Raw genomic sequence first — 22,731 nt, forward strand, 5'->3', positions numbered from 1 at the left:
AAAAAAAAATCAAGAAAAGAGTCTCTCAAGACATTTTCGCAGTAATGCTGTAGTGCAGGATATACTCAGCTGCAGAGTTTACATCTGACTGCTATTTGCAAATTCAAAACAAACTAAACTGCGTTTGGACAATCAATCAAGATTGATTACATTTGACATGAAGTCACATAGATGTGAGATGTCCTAAAAATGAGCCACAGATGTGTTAAAATGACAACAGCCTTTCTAACAACGTACAGACAAGCTCATCCGCAGTGCTGTGGGGTTATATCATGTGTAACACATGGCCGAGTCTCAGCTTTGAAGAACTTACCAAACTCAATTGAATAATCTTGCGATTTAAGGTTTCCATGGATAATTTTAAAAAGACATACCTTAAACATCATAACTAAGATCTGTAACACATTGGATGTGTAGTTAACATAATTCGGCATGCATGTGGTTTATTATGACGCTGAAAATTGTACAATTATTTCATTTTTTTAATAATTTTTTTGTCTGACTGCTGAGTGGCCTCCGCAGATTTTTAAGGGCAGCATTTTAGAACTGGTTTCTAAGACAAGTAACAGAGAAACTGGTAGTAAATCATTGTGCTGCTTAGTGATTGGCATTTGGCATTCAATCGTTTCCTCTATCAATTTGTAAGATATCTATCTGTAAACGTTTGCTGCGCTAAATATTCCCGTTTCCAGCAAGACACGCAACTTTAAACTGCTCGGCTGATGAATGAAGTTTGGAGTCATGTTTTTCCTCAGAGACGAGTCGGGGCAGGTGATTTCATTTTTACAGAACTGTTTTTGGCTGTGACATACGTTGCATGTAACAAACGACTATGTACACACACGTTACCTCCCAGTTTCATTCATCTTACCTGCTCAGCCTGCCTGCTGGTAACCAGCTGCCCGGGTTTATCCTCCTGGTGTCTCAACCTCCCTGTCTGGGTTTCTCTTCGTCCCGTCTCCTAATTTCACCGATACACACGGGTACTACTGACCATCATCTCCTCTCGATATCCCATATTTACCACACGGCTGTAGAAAGGCATCCGCCATCTATAACTTGATCCCACTTCCTAGTAACATCCAACTCTGCTTCGCCTTTAAATCCAATGCGACAAAAAGCTGGGAAGCAGGGAGAAACAAACTGGTTGCGCAGCAGCTGCACCTTGAATCGACGACATGAGTGTTTTTAATTGCATTATTTAGAGCGATGTTTGGAAATGTTCTCAAACAAGGTAACAATTCAAAAGCCCAGTCATGTGAGATCTCCTGAATAAAATGCTGCGCTGCTGAGAAAACGAGGCGGAAGCTGTTACGCCAGCTGGAGGCTAATTATCTTTTGTTAAATACAGGTGTGCACGCAGGTAACAGGTTATAGCGTCACACGGTCTGAATGTGTATTATGTCACACAGCACCTGTCATACCTCACGAGAAATGAAACGAAAATAGTCCAACGACTCAAGAAATGCCGGTCAGGTATAACTCTGCTGATTGAGGCAAGCAGGTTCCGCAGGTGGAGTCTCTTTCTATTTATTCTTCTGACCCATACTGGTCTACAGGGAGAGGCTGTAACTGTACCAAAAACTGATATCAAAGCAAGTTATTCAGGATCAGGATCCTCTGTGTTTATGAATGCCAGAACTAAATGAAGTATGAAGACAACTTCATCAAAAACATTTTGTTAATGACACCTTAAATGAAAATCCAAATCCAGCCACAACATTAAAGAAACAGTCATACATGACATCAAACTTCAAACCAAAAAATCACACATAGGAGGACTTGTCTGGCTTGGGTGCTCATTTGTATGATAATCTGTTTGAATAGTCTACCATTGAGTATTTGTAAATTTAATTTCTCTTGGACCTCTGATGAGATCAGAGGTCCAAGAGAAATTAAATGTGACAAGAGGCACTTTCATCACTGCAGATGAACCTAGATTAAACACATCAGATGGGGCACACAAGGAGAATGTGTTTTAACAGGCGTTGCTGTGGAGAAGATAGTTAAGTTTAAAGTCTTTCCTAATTTGTTTGTTTTATGGTCAGACTGACACATCAGGCAGCAAATTCAAATCAGTACAAGTTGGCAGCATAGGATCAAAACTGCTGGAGGAGTCACTGGATGAAAAGCCGTCAAGAAGAAAAAGACAAGGAAAAGAATCAGAGAAATAATATGTAAAAAGTACAGCATAGTGATCATAGTAGTATTTGTTGCCCAGCAAACACAATAAAAGTGTAAACATGCTCAGATTTGGTTCTTGGCTATTAATGAATTAAATGCTGCAATTCAATAAGACAAAAAATAATAAATAAATAATTCACATTTTAGACCAGTGAGAGAAACTGGGCTTAACTATTTCAGAACCATGAAACAGTTAAGCCCACCACCACAGCTGATAGACTGTGTTCATACATTTCAGCACCATGGAAAGAGACAGAGCACATGTTATATTATACAGTATAGTATATATACTACTAGTGATATAATCATTAGATTTTAGATTTTACATGCACGTCAGCACCATGGACAGAGACAGAGAGACACAGTGAATGTTTCAGCACCATTGACAGCACATAATGATGGAGATTGATTCTGTTGCCCTCCAGTGTCCAAATTCAGTAATGCCAGGAGTAATGACAGAAGCAATAATATATTTATTCCTGTTTCACTATTTCAGTTAAATACAAGAAATATTAAATCATTTACAGAGGTTGTTAAAAAAATCTATTTTTTATATTGATATGTTTTAATAAAGGATTTCTGTTCGCTACATTTCAAAATTGATATGAAATAGCTGATTCAATGCATAACATAACAGTATAGTTATTTGTTTAAAGACTGAGTGAAGTCTCTTGGTTTAAGTATGCATTGTGAGGCTTCAAATAGTTGTGTATTTGAGCATTCATCCTAACTCTCTGTGAGTCTATGCAGAGTTGTGTCATTGGAATTTATTATACTGTCATAAATATAGCAGATAAGAAAGAACACTTGAAGAAAATACTTGAAAATGTTTGTAAAAGGACAAATTCTAATCATGGCTTCACGTGACTTTTGTAAGCTTAAGGCACAATAGCATTTATGAACAACATGTATACCATCATTATTATATTAGTTTTTCAACACGTTGCAGGTTTCTTACTTTGCTTCTTTTACCTTACAGACAGACATAATGTTCATTCCATTTAACTAAGATCTACTAGCCAAGACTTAATCATGTTTGTCTACAGTAGTCCTTAACTGTGCGTGTATTTTAAATCATTATTAAGGTTCTGTAATCATCATTTAAATATGGTTATGTGCAACATGCAAATGAAAGCTCCAAGTGCAACTGTGTAAAATCTACTGGTCTCTGCAGTGTGGACAAAGGTTAAGAGATGCAGACAGTGTTTAGCTTCCGGCTGTTTTATTCACTGTACCCACATGATTTCACAGTGACCTATACACCGCACTGCAGAATACTGTAATGCCTTAGCAATAAATCCCATCACCAATCCCACTCACTTTTATTACCATAGAAACTGTCTTAAGGCTCTCCAAAACAACGAACTAGCTGCTTTTTCTACTGTTTCCCCCTAATCTTTTGTAAACTTACAAACCACATCTTCACAAAAAAATTGTTTGGTTACCATCTTGTCCCACCCCCAGAAGGTGGGTGAATGTCAGTTATGAAAACTCTTTTTGAGGAAATATGTGCTGATCTTGTACTTTGGAAAAACACGGCTGAAGCCAAACCACCCAGAAGACACACAGCAGTCTACTGACACAATCTCACCATGAGCGCTGTCTTGCCCAAGGACACTTCATCAGCAGCTGAAGGATGGATCAGTGTTTTTCATTCACATCCTCTAAACACAAAGTGATTAGAGGAAGATTTAGATTTTTTTTAGAGGATTTTTAGAGGAAATTTACAGTTATTTCAAGCATCAGTCAGCTCATGTCACCAACCCATGAGTATACTCCCAGTCAGAGGATCTCAGGCAGGCAAAAATGTGTTTTTCTTCTTGTTTGAACAGTTGGACGTTGTTCTCTTCACTGTGCAGAATGATGTTTGTGCAGAGTTTAACACTAGGAGGCTGTTTTCACATTTTATCTGCTGAAAGCGGAAATTTTCTCTAAGCTCATTGAAAATCAGATTTTAAGGAGCGGGCCTACAAACATGATTTATGAAATCACAACAAGTTTGGAACCAATCCTGATCCAATATTGAACTTACACAAGTGTGATGTGGAAACTTGAAGCCTCCAGTGGACAAACACTGAGAATTGACTTTACAGTGAAGGAGGAGACATCTTGTGTCCAGCAGGAAAACTTCTGAAATTAAATATATTTGCATGTTCATAGATTTTGGATTTATACTGAGAGAGAAGGCGTAGATGTCATTTTAAGGATTCTTAAGTGGTAATTATACCTTTTTTGTGAAAAAATCATCTCAGACACACATCATTGTTCCAAATAGACTATTTTTATATGTCTTAATACATGTCTGTGGGGGATCTTAACTTGACTGATGGTTAAGTTTTACTTAATTTAAGGTTAAGGAGTTAGGGTTATCTTTTATGATTGGGTTTTTAATTTGTTGTTGTTGTTGTTTTTACTAATTGTTTTACTTTAAAGCATGTTGTAACTTAATGAAGAAAAGGAAATAAACTGACAGGTAATGGAGATTAAAATCATGCTACTATCTCTTTTAGCTCACATATACAGCTCTGAAGTAAACTACAGTAGTGTGATATGTATTTGATTTATCAAGCTAATTGGAGTTTAGCTTCTCAGTGTTTCAACCTCACATGTTCATAACGTGTATTTTAACTTCAAACGATATCACTGCTCATCTACTACAATATAATTTACTATTCAAATTTCTAATTGATTGCACAACATCGATTTCTTGCAGAAGACTTCTTAAACTTTTTAAGTTTTTTTTTGTTTGTATTTTTAAGGCTTTTACAAGTTAACGTTATTTTCTGTCTGACTGTATCAATACATGTATACCACAGAAGGTGCAGACTTTGTAAAAATGGCGTCTGTTATAGGCTGCCTTTATAACAGGAGCTGTGCTGTCAGTGACCACAACAACATCAGTGCATTATAAGTCCTCTCCACAGAATGAAGTCTGCCGCCGCATCAGGACTTGCGTTGGACAAGAAAACACATCCAAGCCGCCTTCATCATGGGAAACTACGGCCGCTCTGCCGCAGATGTTTCCAACGAACAAGGCAATGAACATTTTCACGGATACCAGGGTGACATGATCGCCTTTCACTCATTCACTTATTTACTATCGTCGTTCGGCTCATCGAAGAAGTGACCTTTTCTGAGGCGGAAGATGTCAGCGCTGAAAAAGGTAGGAAGGAAGAAGAAGGAGCACGGTGTGGTGTTTGTGCATGAGCGTGCAACGAAGCATGTTTATTGTTGTTATTTGATATTGTCTCAAGTGAACATACAGTACTAGGGTCTAGTGGAGGCTCTGAGACAGTCTACCTGGTCAGTGACACCCCCTCCTCCCCCCCTCACCCCCCCATGTAGACTGATCATTTCAAAAACTGCCAGAAGTTCTGCAGAGCATGAATGAGTCACTCACTCACTGAATGATTGTCAGGGTGTTTCCTGCACCTATCAGTCAAAAGCACCGAATGATGCATAGTATGTGGGTGAGGTGTTGTGAGAATAGTGATTAGAGTACATGTGTTTGGAGGTGGAGGGTGGAGGTGTGTGTGTGTGTGTGAATGGAGGGGACCCACATCTTCTCCCTCGAAGTTTTCTCTGTCTGTAATGCCCACATGTTCCCGTTGTGCTGCTCCCCTCCATTCAGCCAATGTGTGCCCGGAGTGACTCAGCTGTATTGTACTATATCTGTCATCCATCTTTTCATTTGTCACAGGTGTTACCATGGCTACTACAGACTCACTGCTGTCTTCTCTTTGAGAAGGACTCAGGTAAGAGGTGGGAGGGGTGCTTAAGTCAAACTAAATGAGGAGCTGTCATTCTAATAGGCAGCTCTGTTTTTTTTTTCTTCTTTTTTTTCACATGTTGTATAATGGCTTTATAGTAGCAGGAATATGGAGGAAGGATCTGTAGAGGTGGTAGCTCCCTTTTCAAGCAATGCGCTTTCATAACAAGGAGGCTCAGACCATGTTGGCATTTGGTAATAACATAAATACTGTTATTCAAGGACCTTAAAAGATAAATCTGGTGATATTCTATATTTTCCTCATTGTCAACAAATCTTATGTAAAGACAAAACTGATCCTATCAAGTATTCCTTGTACAGGAAACATGATATAACATATTCCTCGGTGCTATTCTCCATTACAACCATGAACACCGCACCGTATTGTAGTTGACCAAGATCCACTAAGTCTTCGAGGCATATCTTTGTTTTTAATCATCTCAATTTAATTGCATCTAGTTTAGTGTACTCTAAGTCCAGGAAGCACAGAAGATGCCTGATAAGAATTTATTGGAGGATTTAGATCACAAATCCAGGCATCTATACAAAAATTTACATCTCAGACTTACTGACTTTATATTCTTTTCCATATAACATGACATGTTTTTCAGTTGTTTTTATTTTTGCACACTTTCACATGACTGGCCTACAGCACTATCACCTGCTGTAATTATTAAAAGTATGTGTAACTCTATTCTAGTACATAAGGAAAAAATTACCACATACAACAACTGAGAACAGTCCCCAACAAATGCATTATTTACGCCTGTTTGAAGTCATGTTCGCTAAAAAGTACACTGCCCAGCTGTTTTGGGTAATAGCTTAGCCTTTTTATTTCTTCTTAGTAGAAACAAAGTGCCATAGATGAGGAAGGACATTTGGGAAGTAGTCGAGATGCAGTAATGTATTGTTGGTTTTGGTCATTTCATAGTATTCATTGTCATTAAGAAAAATACTGAATAATACCAGCCTTATCCTTTAGATGTGTTTCAAACTTGAACCTAAACTGCATTCATTGATTTTTTGGCTGTAAACACAACACTGACATATAATCAACTTATAAAGTTATAATGGCTAATGTATTAGCAAACAATTGTCTATTTACACATCCAGCAGATACAAAGCAACATTCAGTTCTTTTTTTTTTTTCAAAATCTTTTTATTGAGATTTCCAGCAAAAGTTCCTGGGGTATATTCCACATTGTTATGAAATGTACACTATTGTAGGATCATATAAAATAAAGTAATAAAAAAACAAAACATTGAAAATAGTGACAGTAAAAGCCCCATTAAGTTCACCAGCTACAGTGGGTTTATCAGAGGGTTTTTGCTGGTAACAGCTGCCTGTTCAGGCTAGAGATGGAGATAATGATTAGACTGAATAAAACCAGTAAAAATGAGGGCTGGAAAAACAAAACAATGAGCTTAAAAGACGCTGAAAAGCCCTGTAGAGCCTAGGGGAACTGCAGATGTGATAATTACCTGTGGGTTCGTCACTACGCCGTTGTTACTAAACATAAAAACACTGATTAATGCAGCTTTAAACTACAGTGTAATTCATCTGGTCTATGGATTAACTCAGCTGTTAGCACATCACCTTAAAGCAAAGATCGATTCCTACTTTCCTCTCTGTGTGCTGCTGAGCATGTTTATGTGACTGACAGATGACCTGTCCATAGTTTTTCCCTACCATGTGCCCAGTGCATGATGGGGAAAGCGGTGACCTCAGATAGTGTGATGGAGGCGTTAGCTGTTATGATGAGAGGAGAATTTACGTATGAAGTGTAAAGGAGGTAGTAGTTAATTGGTTAAACTCTGCACGACTGCCTTTCTCAGCAGAGGTCAAAGCACAGAGAGCCATCCAAGGAAAAAACACTGCAGGGGTTCGTTGCCTTTCTCTTGGCATTTTTTGGGCTGCGCAGATGATCAAATACTGGCTCACATCAGCACAAACCTCAAATACTATCACTGTCACTGATGCTTTTGAAGCTAAATGCCAGAGTGAAATCACAAAAGAGCTAATCCCCTTAATTTAAATTTTATTTTAGTTATAAATACCACAGAGTGATACAAAAGCTGACAGTAGAAATCAATGTATTTGCTCTCATATAATCAGGACAGTTTTTCTGTATTTGTTCTGATTCCCATCATGAGAATATATATTTCATTGTGCAAAAGGCATTCATAATATAATTCACCAGTGAACAAACATTTGAGGTCAGTTTTGGCTATTTTCACACCAAGGCTTTACGTTTTTGTTCTGCTCATTAATATCTCAGGTACATTTTGCACATTTAGCCCACCACTGATTGTTGGCTTGTGTCTGAAGTGTTGCTGCATCGTTCTAAATTATAACACCATTCTCAGATAATAACAGCAGGATCTCAGGTGTGACAGCATTCGCGATGCTGGAACAATAATCATATGTGTTATTGTCTTTTTAATCACATTTGAAAATGTCTTTTAAGCATTACAAATGGGCTGACAGTGGAGTTTCAGTGCAAACACACATCAGAGATTATCTGAGAGTTAATCATGTGTATGGTCCTACTGTGATTTTACAGGCTTTGTCAGCACAAAGGCTCCTGATGAAGTGAGCGTGGATATGGGAACATCTCTGCTTGTTTGATGTGCATAATCTAAAGAATTGTTCCGAGTTTTTTTTCTTCTTTATCAGCCATCCGCAGAACTTCTTCTTGATCTTACCTTACTCATCATTTTCTCAAGGTTGAGACAGAATGTTAATAAGTGTGCGGACTGGATCGTTTTAAGGAATATAAAGCAAGTAGGAGAAGTTCCAGGGGCAGTGATGCTGTTTATTACTTTTTATGCAAGAACATAAATTTTAGTTAAAATTAGCATGATGAGCATTTTAAAGTTCTGTTATTTCTATATTTTAAACAGATATAGCACAGATGAGTTAATCTTATAATTTTCCTAAAGCACATCAGCTCAGTGTTACACCACTAGGTGGACCTGTTTACTTTGATAACATACACAAATACTGCTATGCCGTACTATCTACTGCTGTATTTCAAAAACTGTCAGAATCCACTACAGACTGTTTGTTGTGTGTTTGCTGCCTTGGATAAGTGTATTTACTCAGTTGGCCGGCTTATGCTGCTCAACAGTTTGTGTAAGCAGCAATGCAAAGGTGAATTTGTATTATTTTTAGGACTAAAAGGACAAAGGACGCTCCAGGGACTAAATATTGTTTTGTTTATTTACTTCTGCTACAGCTGCATTCAGTACAGTAGCAGCCCCACAGTTTCCCTTATAGTCTCATTATTGATGATGGCTATAAGGTGCAATAACTACCTGAAAAATATGATTCCCACTATGGAATGAAATATCTTTCCCTTTTATATTTATGTTTTATGAGTGCATAATGTTTAGCTTATGCTTTCACAGCTCATGTTTATGCTTTCACGATGAAAGTAAGTGAATGGTTGTGATGTTGGATTTCTGGAGAGGAAACAACAATCATTTGTGTAAGAATGTTAGTGAGTTACTTAAAGTCCTCCTCCACTCAAAAAATTTTTTCTTCTTGTTCCTACAGTTGGATGTTTGAGCTTCACTGTGCAAAATGATAGATGTGCAAAGTTTGACACTAGAAGGCTGTTTTCACATTTATCTGCTGAAAGTGGAAAGTTTGTCTGAGCTCATTGAAAATCCAGTTTTAAGAGGCGGGCCTATGAGTATGATGTGACATCACAACTAGTTTGGAGCCAATCCTGGTCCAATATTCAACTTACACAAGTGTGATGTGGAAACTTGAAGCCTCCAGTGCACAAACACTGAGAATGGACTTTACAATGAAGTAGGAGACATCTTGTGTCCATCAGTTAAACTTCTGAGATGAAATATATTTGCATAGTTCTAGGAATTTTTAATGAAGGGGAAGGAGATGATGTAATTTCAGGAATTTAACAAGATAACTTTTTTTTAAATGGAAAAAACATATCACACACAAATTATTATTCAAAATAGAGTGTTTTATATACATATCTTTTTTTGGACTTTACTGTCCAAAATTGTCTTTGGCTTCACCATAAAAACAATTAAAAAGACAATTATTGATGAAGACAAACAGGGACTCACTGTCAACAAACAAAAGATAAATACAGCAAAAATGAAAAAGGACATTTTTATGGCTCTTACTTGTCAATAGTGTAGCTGCGAAACTCGTGAAAAACACGAAAGGCCCTCTCTAGAGCCAGTGCTGGGTTTGTCCATTCTGGGCTACTGTAGAAACATGGCAGGCTTGTGGAAGAGGACCCACTCCCTATGTAGATATAAAGGACTCATTCTGAGGTACCGAAAACACAACAATTCGTATTTTCAGATGATTATACACTAATTAAAACATTTCCTCTAGATGCCACTAAATTCTACACACTGCACCTTTAAAGTGCAGGTGCAGAGTAGGACAGATCAGTTATAATCTGGAAACCTTTGCTCTTTATATTTAATTCATATTTCCTTGCAATATATACTGCAATCAGTCAGCTTTGATTAGCTGTCAGTCTGCATTCACACCTGTATGTAGTGAAATAATGGAAAACCACCTGTTCTTTAAGGCATAGATGTACAGTCTTAGACTACGGAGAACATTTGGGGTAATAGTGTGAAAATACTTGTGCAGTGTTTCGAGAAGTCATCACAGTTAATGACTCCTACTGTACAACACAGGAATCCAGAGTATTACAGATCCATCACCATGTTGAACGGCTGGCAAGAGAGGATTGCGGATTGAGGAACTTTGTCTCTTTCCAAATATACACCTGCACAAAACAAGTGTAGAAAACAGGAGGATGACTCATCAGACCCTTTTATTTTACCCAGTTATCAAGGCTAGGTCTAGATTTTGAGTCCTCATGTACTCAAGGTTTCACATCTTTGTGTATTGGCCTTGTGTTACTTTGTCCTTATTTCTATCTGCATCAGCTATTACTGATATAGCTTTTCTATCAAGAAAGGGAGCACTCACATTTCTCTTGAGTAGCATCTCTACTGCATCAGAATACCAATAAGTTGTACGTTAGGCCTGAAATCAATATGATCCATTCCAAATCTGTATTTATTCCTTTCCGAGATTGTCTCTCAACCTACAAGCTCTGCTGTGCTGTAGGACAGAGAAGAGGCTTGGTGAAGGAGGGAGGACGTGAGGGGAATGTGAGGGCGGTCGGACTTGGAGATCAAGTGTTCTTCTGGTTGGTGGAATTTACCGTTTTAGTTTGGAGAAGAGATGGTGATGTCCAAAAAAGGCTACAAAAATAATCTCGGGACTTTGAGAGACAGGAAATGTACTCGAGTCTTGTGTTGCAATTTGCTCTGATCTGTTGCTGTGTTTACCTCAAGTGGAGCTCTTAGTTTTGGCGTGTTCTTCAGCTTTGTTCAACTTTCTATATGGATTGTATCCCATTTAAACACCTGCACATGGCCTGAGAAACGTGTCTGATCTCGGTGACGTCAGCAGGGTCCCGGCAAGACCAGGAAACGACTCCCTCCCTTTTTTGTTTGGAGGAGTGATGTCATCGCAGGGAGAGCGTGAGGTTGGCTGAGGCTTGATTGAGCTTGACGTTTTATTACCAAGAGCACCAGACGTGTAAACCACATGCACCAGTCAATACGAGGACACAGAGCAGGAAAACTGAGAGCCAAATAACATGGCAACACATTTGTGACTGGTTATAAGCCCCCCCAACCCACCCTGAGAGGGAAAAGGAGTGTGAGGCAAAGGCATAAAGACAGAGAAATGCAGATAGAAACCTAGAGGGAGAGAGGGACAGCATGAGTGTGCATGCTGATAGGGACAGGAGAGCGTGGAGCAACAGAGCTGCAGAATCCTGAATCCAGCAGATGGAGACTCCGTGTCCTTGTTTTGCGGTGATCTGTGGGAGCCTGTGGAACATGCAGCTCGCGCCGCTGCCTCGCACTGCTGCAGTGGAGGAGTAAATGCGGAGCCCAACACTGCTCCAGGTGATCCACAGCAGCCCAGCCCGGCAGACTGCTCCCTCCTCAGCCTTCCCTCTCCTCCTCCTCCTCCTCCTCCTCTTCCTCCTCCTTCTCCTCCTCCTCCTCCACCTCCTCCTCCTCATCTTCCTCCTCCACCTCCTCCTCCTCTTCCTCCTCTGTCAGTGCTCCATTCCTCTGAGGGCTTTGAAAAAAAAAATAACAAGAAAAGCACAGAAAAACAGAGGAGAAATCCTGCTTTGCCCCTCCGTTCTCAGATGTGAAACACCTCTGCATGACTGTCCGCTGCTTCCCTGTCATCGTGTGAAGACGCGCCGCATATGTGCTCCAATGTCTCCGGAACATAGACTCGCTGCAAGGTAAGAAGACTTGGACTCATCCAGAAAAAAACATGTCTGGTCTTTGCTTTTTTTTTTTTTTTTTTTTTTCTTGAGACGTTTTCTGTGGAAGTGTTACAGCCTTGTGTGCGTGTGTGAATTTAACAGGTAGATGAGAAGTTGCCACAGCAGATTGGGTAATTAGTATTCCTCACAATGGATGGGGGGGGGGGGGGGTAAAAGCTCTTTGAGATATAGACTGTTGTCAGATATGCCAAATACATCTGTCTTCAGTTTTGGAGGAAAGGCACCTCTTCTCCCTCAATCACAGCGATATGTGCAGGTGTGTGTGTTCATATGGTATGTGTGTGTAACAGCATCCAGCAGGGTGGGAGGGATTGCTCCTCAACCAGGCATCTCGATGGGCAACAAGGGGATTTTATCTTGACAATGTGGCCAAACAGCTTTCCATCAATCTTCTTATGCCCACTAATGTCGGCTTTAAAACAACTGACAGACGGTCTTACTTGATGATACCAATAGTTAATCATTATGTAATCATTTTTATCGATTCATTTTGACTGTCGAGAGGATGAAAACCCATCCCTGTCAATTTCTGTGTGCATCTCTGTGCCTTGTTTGTCATCGATAGGGGGAATTTAAGATGAAGAGAGGAGAGAAAGGGGGGATGAGGGTAACAGCAATGGATGGATGGGGACAGAGGAGATACGGGGGGTAGCAGGAGAACTTACTCCATCGCTGTGTGATTTGGTAAACCTGCTGGCCAACAGCTGAATGGTGCCATCCCTCTCAAATCCTTCAATCTCTCAATCACACGTTGGGTCCTCAAAGCCTGAACCTGTAAGTGACCTAATGAAGGTTCATCACTTTCGCCCTCCACACTCACACACACACACACACACACAAACCCTTCCTAATGCCATAATAAGAGATGAAGAATAGTTGGTGCTGCAGCGATATCCAAATCCTGCATTCTGCTGTTTGACAGGGCTTCAGGGTTTTTCTATGTGTGTGTGAGCTGAAACCTTTGACAGTGTCTTGCGCTCCATTTAGTATATCCTGTTTTCACTTTTCCAAAAAAGCACAAATGTGATGGTTATGACCTGAAAACGAAGCAAAACCATTATTAACCTATTTTGGCCAGAAAATGTGTGTACATTCAAACTCATTCATGTTTGTGGATCAGCATGCTCATTTGTTTTACAACTGTACTGTGATATTCAGCAGAGGATAAACAGATACTCTTGATTACTGGCAGCATTAATCCTTGTATCTTGACACACACACTCAAGCACAAACTGTACATAAGGCATTTGCCCTTGCAACAATCTCCATCTCCTGATGCACTGTACACAGTGAGCCAAAGGCACACCTATACGCATACATACAGGGACACTCAGACAGCTGTGTGAACTGAATCAGGCTGCTTACATGTGTAGCATGGTGTTTGGCTGAGGTGGTCGTTTGTCATGTGTGGTATTGGGATGCAGAGGATGATCTCAGAGGAACAGAATCTTAGCTCCTCGGAGCTCCCAGGCGGCTTTTTACTGCTCTGATTCTCCAGGAACTACACTGGCATCCTGGAACGCCTCATTTAGCTGGTTCCCTGCAAAAAGCTTGCAGCTTTCAACGAGAATAAGCATCTCCTAGGGGCTAAAAAGTACATTACATACTACAATAAGAATGTGTGGGACATAATGAGCAACATGCTGACGACTTTTCAGGTGTCAGAGCCTTTCAGCTAGTATAGGTAAAATAATTGCCATGGAGGTGAGGCTGGAGGAAATGACATTAGGGTCAAAACTTTAAAAGGGTTGATCCCTTTGGGAGCATGAATGTACTTCTGGAAAGGGTCTGGCTTGCATTGAGATCTGATTGCAGTGAGGTATAAATGCAATTTGTACATTATGACCATATTTGTAAGAAAAAAAACATCCCAGAAAGTTAAAGGGTCACCTAACTCTGCCTTGTCCTGCTAGCTTAAGCAAGCTTGGAAAAATCTAAACGTAGTAGCAGTAGCTAGAAGTCCTCCCTCTCATTAAGTGATTTAAGAATTAATGCTGTCCATTCATGGCATTGCTTCCCTCAATCTGGCACGCACCATGTTTGCTGATAAGTCTTCACAACACAGGTAGAACTGAGGTAACAAGAACGCTTATTACCACCAGGTGTAAATGCAAATCTGATGGATCAGAAGTAAATATCCAGATAAAGTATCCAGATACAGATCACATATTAATAGCAGGTGACCTGACGGTGGTGCTAAACAAGAGGTCATGGACTCAACAAAATAAGAGGGAGACTTTGACTGAGGACCATGAATTTCTGCACCAAATTCTGGCCATCTGTCAGTAGTTGTGGAAATTTAGACCAGATAGTTTGTCAGATGGACTGATACTCAGGCTCTGCCACAATCGGAACAAGTAACGTTTGAACTCTTTTTTCTGTCCTCCTGCATTCTTGATGCTTGGTGGTTGATTTGACAGTGATTCTATTTGGTGAACAGAGTGATGAAACATTTTCTGCATGTTAGAATTTATTTTATATCTCACAGTGAAGCTTTCCTACTTTGGGAATCGGCGAATCAGTCATTTGACACAGCTTATAAAATGGCTCATTTGTTTATTTACCCTCTTAGTTTTAGTCACAGAGAGTCTGTGTTTGTCTTTAAGATTAAAGCTGCAGTGCATCTGGCTGTTGATGACATCTTTTCTCTTTGTTTTGCTGCGGGGGTTTGGAGGTCAGGATGGAATGATTAACCAGCCATTAACTGGTGAGCTGATTCATTGCTGGGTGCAGAGAAGGACAATAATAGAAATGCCAGTGAGTTAAGTTAAATTTGGAGTGATAATCTCAAGGGCAGATCTCATTACAAATTGGGGTGGGGGATGGCCTGAACAAAACCTTCAGAAAGTGTTAATAATTTCAAAAGCGGAGTCGGCTTTTATTAAATATATATTTTCAACTACTTCATTTATTTAGAAATAATTTATTGGGGGAGACAACTTCTGTACTGCATGATCACCTGTCAGTCCAACTGGCACTGCTGGGATGACCTCTCACTTGTATTTTCTGTCGTTGGCACTTGTTTCCTCGTCATGGCGGCAACACTCTGCATGGTCACTGTAGATTCTGGCATTTATTGTATCAATACCAAACAAATTGTGAATACTAAATATTTCAAATTTAGCATGTTACTTAGTCTGTCTGAGCTGCTCTAAACTACACTTTTTCGCCACAGATTTTTATCTGATTCAAATAGTAAAAACCAATCAGTAGCAGGTTTTCTATAAAAGTGAGAGGTAAGGGTGGTGTTGAGAGCAACCACTTCAGAGAATGACACTTTCCCAGGATCCTACAATTAAATTACATGTCAATGATGCAGGGTTATTTTTTTTAACAGTTTACCTATTTAGCTGTTACAATTTCACATCTCTTATTTTTCTCATCACCATCTTGTTTCTTGCTAGCCACCTCAGCATTTTCTCCCACTTCTTGTTCAGTGTCTACAATATAAAAAGGTGAAATTGACAGACAATTCATTCAGAACTTTTGTTGAATAAAGCGTTGGATCATTGCTTTTGTCTCAATCTGCAAATCAAAGACTATAGACTTTTGTCGCCTTAGTTTCTGATCAATATCCGTCTCAAGTATACTTACAATTCTAGACAACATAAGAACAGAAGATACTACATTATAGTTAGTGTTTAAAAACGGCATGTTAAATTCACCTCATACATGAAGTGTCTGTAAATGTGACACCTGACTATAAATATAACATAATATTGTATCAACAGTTGACATTTCACATTTGAAAATCTGTCCTTTCCTTCACTGTTATTTCCAATCAATCAATGACATATCTAATTTATATATCTTACTATAGTTTGGAGTAACTGATTAATTGTTTGGGCTATTAAATATTAGAAAATTGCAACCCTTAATCAGATGTCTTATCTTTACTCAGCAATATGTTTCATCTGAGGAATTCTTGTCTACAGTCTATCCTATTCTTTTGCTGCAGCAGCGACCCGAGACCCCCCGCAGGGCTCATTAAAGTTTCATCTCATCTCTGTTATCTTAATGTTTCCTGGGCACCTGGTGTTCAGTGGCAAAATGAAGAGAAACTGGATGGAAATAACCAGAATCCTAGTTCCCAGTTTTAATCCCTCCTAGTGGTGCTTGGTATAATACCATGTTAGGTAGTGAGCGAAGCTGTGTGGGTGTACGAGTGAGTGGAGGGGTGAATAAGACTTTGAATATAGAGAGTATTCAGAGGAGTGAGCTGGATGTTGGCAGCAGAGAGCGTGATTGATACAATTTATTGTTTCGTACGGAGAACATGTGTAAACGCATACTCTCTTGGTCTTTTTCAACCAGAGAAAATAACTGTGAATTTCAGAAGATGTAGTGCAACGTTCTGGAGAAAATAAGACTCTGATATACTTTGTGAAATCGTGTGTATTGACCACATGATGTCGATGTAACAGATAGTGTTGGTACCACATATCTTATGTAAGGGAGAGCTGGTGAGTGTCATCTCAACCAGATGCAAATGCAAGCTCCTTCATTGTCACTAATTATCATTTTGAAACAATCACACTGAAGCACTTTTCTGCACCACAGTTTGTAGCATAAGACCTACAGTGAGAACCACGCTCAAACTTTTAGCTCTGTAGGACTCAGACGCAGCATTACACTTTTCTTTTGACTGCAGGGGATGCAAAAAAAAAAAAATCAGATATTAGTGATATCAAAAGTCAAAGAATGATTGTTAGCTGGCAGTTACTGTACAAACTACAGGAGGTAAAATGGTAAATTCAAAGTATCTGCAAGAAATTAATGAGACTGAGTTAGCATACATGAAAATCATACAATCTGCATTGATTAGTCGAGGACAGAATCTCTTGTTGAAGTCCAATAAGTGAGTCAGGGGGTATTGACTACTTGGAGCATGAGGAAACCCCTCATCCAGGTGAGCATGTGTGCATGTTTTTTTTTTTTTTTCCTGTGAAAAAGCTGTTGCAATTAATAATGGAATCAACCGCCTGGTGTGTGGTGTGGTTTGGCTTCCCTAATGAGGACTGGATTTATCCTCAGTCTCTGACAGTATGCTGAGCGGGATATGCTGCACTCCAGCCTGTTTCCATGGAGATACTCAGGAGCTGTAGCGTTTTTTTTTTTCTCTCCCCCCCTTCTGCTGTACATTCCACCAAACAGTGCTGCTTCATAAGAGGGATCTGGGCCAGGGTGTGCAAGTGTGTGTCTGTGTCGGTGTGTTAACAGGCACACAAACACGTATGCCTTTGACGGATATGCTTACGCTATTGTGGTAGTATTACTGTAAGCTCTATGGCAGTGAATCTGCAAGTGTGTATGTGTATGTGTGTGTGTGTGTGTGTGTGTGACTGTGTGTGTGTGTGTGCCTGCAGCTCAGTATCTTCAGTAGTGTGATAGTACAGTGTGTTAGTGTGTGTTGTACTCTCTCTCCCGGTGTGTCATGCTAGTAGTAGCTGCTAATCTTGAAGCTGTGCTGTTGCAAATGTGCAAGTGTGTATGTGTTGGTGTGTTAGGAAGCCTGAATTATCAGGCGTGCGTGATATCCGGAGTGGTCATTGACAAAGTGTGTGTGCCTATAAAAGCTACTGTGGTGTGTGTGTGTGTGTGTGTATATATGTGTGCATGTGTGCATGCTGTGTACACGAGATAGTGAGTCAGAGTGACAGAAAAAGCGAGAGAGAAGAGTGAGATCAGGAGAGCGAGGGGGCGAAGGAGGTTAGGAAGAGAGAGACAGAGAAACAGGATGTGAAAAGACGTGAATGCAGAAAATGATGGTTTTGACTGTAAACTCTGGACAATGTAAACTCACATTACATTCTGTGAGCTACATTTGTGCAGTTTTATGCGTGTAGTTGCTGTAAATGTATCCCCCAAGGCGGTAAAGCCAGAAACCCAGACTCCTGGGGTTCTTGCTTACAAGGTGACAAAGGTGACAAGTGATTCCTGGCCAGACAAAGAGGCCACCACAGGGACAGAACGTGTCTAAAATAGCTGCAAAAAGGATCTTTCTAACTTGACAGAATGATGCAGTGCAGATCTTAACAGAGAGTCCCTGCTGTATGGAGGCCAGGGCAATCCTGGGAGCAACAGGATTCCTGATCCTGAAGCTCTGCCCTGTCAATGTGCTACCTGCATCTGTTTGAAGGGTGGAGCTGCCCTTTGATTCATCAACCGTCGTATCTGGTAGTTTTTTTAGTGTTGGGTGAGTTTTGTCAAATGAACATTGTAATTAAACTAGGCCTCGTGTAAACTTTTCGGATGAACCTTTTTCATTTTTGTTATTTTTAAAGCTGCATGTATTATTTTGGCCAAAACAGCTGACATGTTATCTGACCTTATGAGGTTGTTATGGCAAATGTATAAGTAGAGCTGCAACTAAGATTTATTTTCATGATTGATTATACTGTAGATTAAATCATTGTTAGGTCTATGAAAAAACAGAAAAACTGAAAAATATAGAAAAATGCCCATCACAAGCAATTTTTGGACCAACAGTCCGAAATCCACATCTATTTCAGTCAGGGCACTCATGTTAAGGTTTTAACTTTTTACAGTATTGCATCAATGCATATTATTTTGCTGCATGTATTATTTTGGCCAAAACAGCTGACATGTTATCTGACCTTATGAGGTTGTTATTGCAAATGTATAAGTAGAGCTGCAACTAAGATTTATTTTCATGATTGATTATACTGTAGATTAAATCATTGTTAGGTCTATGAAAAAACAGAAAAACAGAAAAATGTAGAAAAATGCCCATCACAAGCAATTTTTGGACCAACAGTCCGAAATCCACATCTATTTCAGTCAGGGCACTCATGTCAAGGTTTTAACTTTTTACAGTATTGCATCAATACATATTTTAGTTTAGCGGTGTGTCTCTGCTCATGTGATGTTCTGGAACAAATCTGAGCAAGCGTGACACAGAGACAACATTTGAAAAACATGTTAAATTTGTGAAAGCATGCAGCAGTGATGCAGAGTTCAGTGTTGTATGCAGACTGAATGAGCACCAAATGTTTAGATGGAATATATGATTATAAGACGCACATGGAACATGTGACTATATTTAGCAACTAAATACTCCACTATGTTCACCAGCTAGTTGCTAACTTTGTCTCTCTGCTGTTTGGTGTTGGGCAGCATCCAGTTGTTTTATCATTTATTGTGTTTGTGCTCATTAATATGAACATGGCATAAATGTTGTATTTGATGAAACTACAGGAAATGTTACCAAAAAAACAACAACATTGGATACATAAAGCAAATCAATTTGGTATTTGAGTTTACATTTGAAATCCATACCATAGAAATCAAGATATCAGCATCAACATTATTGAGACATGTAGTTTTAATCGGTATGCCATCATGCGTGAAATTGATTTGTGTGTGTGTGTGTGTGTGTGTGTGTTTTCCCTGGCAGCATCTATAGTGAACAGGGTTAGCAGATAATGGGATGTGCTGTGTGCAGGGTTAGCCTGTAGAGAAGCAGGGTGGTAGCAGTCATCTCAGTCTATCACACTCTGGGGATCGGTAGGAATCAGTAGGAATCAGGGCAGGAGAGAAGCTCTGTGTGTGTGTGTGTGTGTGGACACTAAGGTTAACATTACCACATAGGTTTGATCCTTTGCCAATGCCATGGTACCTGCCGTGTGTTAATGGCCAGAGTGTTCTGACTCACGCAGCGCAGCAATGCCTGCCAGGTGGTACATGTCCACACAGGGAATTCAGAGCGCTAATACTAATGTGCTAAACCAGCATCCAGTCAGGCAAGAGGGGAAGCCTGAGCACCTCGGACGAGATAAAACACCAGCAGGGCATGTCAGGGTGCACTGCTTAACTGGTTTACTCAGAAGGATGATCACATGCTCTGACTCATGCTCTATGTTTCTATATCATGTACATAAACATGCGAGCAGGCATGCACAGAAAAGTACAGATAAGTATTTTGCAGGTGATCAGTTAAAACACTTTTTTTTTTTGCTGTCCTGCATTCACAGTGTAAACAGCTTCACAACTCTTCAACTTCCTTTGTATTTGATTTCAAATAAAAAATAACTTTCCACTTGTGAACCTTTCTTTCAACTTTCAAATCACTTTGGCAAATCCCTAACTAGTGTCTAATCAGAAGGCTCTGCCCACTTGGAAACAGCCTATGTAAGAGGTTTTTACTTGACTCTGGCAGGCTGCTGGTATACAGCACCGTCATTCTGGCCTGAACAGCGAACTCTTGGCTCATCAGTACAACTTGAGCATGGAAGTGGAATATTAATATTCTTGGATATTACACTCAATAGGGACCCATCAGGCCTTTCGCGGATGGTCTTGAGTTCACTTTTGAGTCAATTTGGCATTTTGGTTCATTTTCAAATCATGGTTATGAAGATGTTAATCCTTTTAAGAGAACATAATTTTAATATAGGGGGACTGAGACTGCTTATACTGCTGCTCTAAAGAGGTTTGGTAAAATGGACTTTTTAGCAATGCAGGGATGTAAATGCTACATACCCGAAGTAAAATCCACGAGTGAAGAACATTGCAGTGTGAATGAAATCCAGCCACTTAGTTTGAGGCCTTTTAGCGGCTTCAGCAATCGCTAATCGTCTTAATTTGTGAGGGATTAGATAAGTATGTTTGTCACCACAGAAACACAAAAGCCTTTAAGATCATGGCCTGTGCGCTGATGTCTCATGGCACACAGAGGTGAGAACACTGACAACACAGGCTGGCACCTGCTGGTGGTGACAGTTTAATTGACAACTAATTATGGAAAATTCTGGAACTTGTCTTGGTTTCCTCACAGGAGCCCGCACAGGGAGGGGAAAGTGTTGACATCTGCCAATCAAGGGTTCAGATCATTCAGCTCAATGTTCATTCATGTCATCACTGACCAGTTTTTAAAAAATAATAACAAAGGCAGTAGAGGTTATCAGCTAGATTTGTGCTGTAGTATCCAAACAGAATTCTTTAGCAAAATACTCCAACAGAAGTAAAATTGACTATTTGCTGTGGACTGTTTTTGGGACTATTTACGGCAACAGGACGATCCACTGTATGCAAGATTGACTGAAAATAAACTACAGTGTTTGTGTTCATTGTAATGAAGGAACATGTCACCCAGCGCAACTGTGTGGCTCATTGATGTGAGTTTTTCTGACACCAATACTTGTTATTGGAATGAATTCAAGAAAAATATTGAATATTACTGATTTAATACTGCAGTGCAGCCATAGACCTCTTTTGTACAAAAAAAAAAAAAAAAAAGCTTTTTTTTCTCTGAGATAGAAACACTTCCACCAGGGGACAACTTTCCTCAGAAAATCTCGCAAAAGTCCTTACAGAATTCAGAGGAAAGTATAAAGGGTATAGATTTAGTCACAGAGTGCATTTGTCTTCAAGGCTTTTAGATTGACCACTTTAGAGACTGGGCATGTGTGTACTGTGTGTCATGCTGTGTGCTCAGAAGAGGGAGAGATGGGTAAAAGCATGCACCTCCTCTCCAAGCCATTATTTAGTCAGCCCATTAAAACCAAAAATCAAAGCTCTCTGGTCTCTTGGATCAACAGTCTATAGGAATAATAATATCCCATGATCCCGTTCAGGGTTCTCAAGTTTAACATGCTGAGTCTTAAGTGTCACACCCAGGCAGCCAGTTTGAAAGAAACCAGCTTATTGTCTCCTAGAAGTAGGTGTTTTCAGTCCTCGTTGTCAGTCTGTTAGAAACATATCTTTAAAACACCTAAATTTCACTGAGAGTACGGCCATGGACAAAGGAGCAGTGTGTTGTTTCTGGTGCAGATAGTGCTGCCAATTGGCAGATAATGGGATGTGCTCCATGTTTTGGCTCATTACTCCAGAGAGAGCATAGAAGCAAAATTGTGTTTTAAAAAAAGATGAATTCCCTGAAAATTTCAATCCTGATGGCGACACCTGTGGTTACTGTGGTAACAGCGAGTGCGGTTTAATACCATAGAAAACACTCCTTGAGCAGCTACAGAAATGCAACAGAAGAGCATCTGTTTTATCTGTTTACAGTGCAGCCAAACAAACTCAAACTTTAATAAAGACACCAGTCAAAAATAACTGCAACTGCAATCTGATTTCATGCTGTACACAGCACAAGTTGTTTTCCAGACAAAATCAGGGCACAGTGAAGTTGTTTGCTTGAAGAGCTGGAGGTGTACAGCCTGTCGCCTGCAGCGCTTCATCTAGTAGCTCACTGTGGGAGCTCCTTCTACTTAAATATGAAGGCAAAAATATCTAAAAAGAATCTTTAAAAGACAGGGTGTGGGTGATTTCATGACATTGTCATCCCTAGAGCCATGTTGCTGGCGTGGCAAAAACTGTTTTTGATATGATGTGATATTTCCTGTAACTGGTTGCCAAAGATTTTTGGCATTACTG

The 22,731-nt window shown here is 39.8% G+C and overlaps 1 protein-coding gene and 1 long non-coding RNA gene across 4 annotated transcripts in view; one reads left to right on the top strand and one right to left on the bottom strand.

Annotated features, from left to right (window-relative positions):
• LOC137169156 (cytospin-A-like) overlaps nucleotides 1-22,731 on the bottom strand; it is a 94,266-nt gene that overhangs the window by 7,714 nt on the left and 63,821 nt on the right. Inside the window, exon 1 of one of the 3 annotated variants that reach the window (XM_067572175.1) lies at nucleotides 872-1,415. The exons of the other annotated variants lie outside the window; for them this stretch is intronic. The gene's annotated coding sequence lies outside the window, so the exon portion shown is untranslated. Of the gene's footprint in view, nucleotides 1-871; nucleotides 1,416-22,731 lie in introns of those variants that run through there. 3 annotated transcript variants of the gene reach the window in all.
• LOC137169163 (uncharacterized) lies at nucleotides 1,415-12,480 on the top strand. Its single transcript, XR_010924407.1, has 2 exons — nucleotides 1,415-5,347; nucleotides 5,885-12,480. It is a non-coding gene; the product is annotated as an uncharacterized lncRNA (long non-coding RNA).

The sequence above is a fragment of the Thunnus thynnus genome, chromosome 18 (genome assembly GCF_963924715.1).
Source record: "Thunnus thynnus chromosome 18, fThuThy2.1, whole genome shotgun sequence".
NCBI lineage: Eukaryota > Metazoa > Chordata > Actinopteri > Scombriformes > Scombridae > Thunnus > Thunnus thynnus.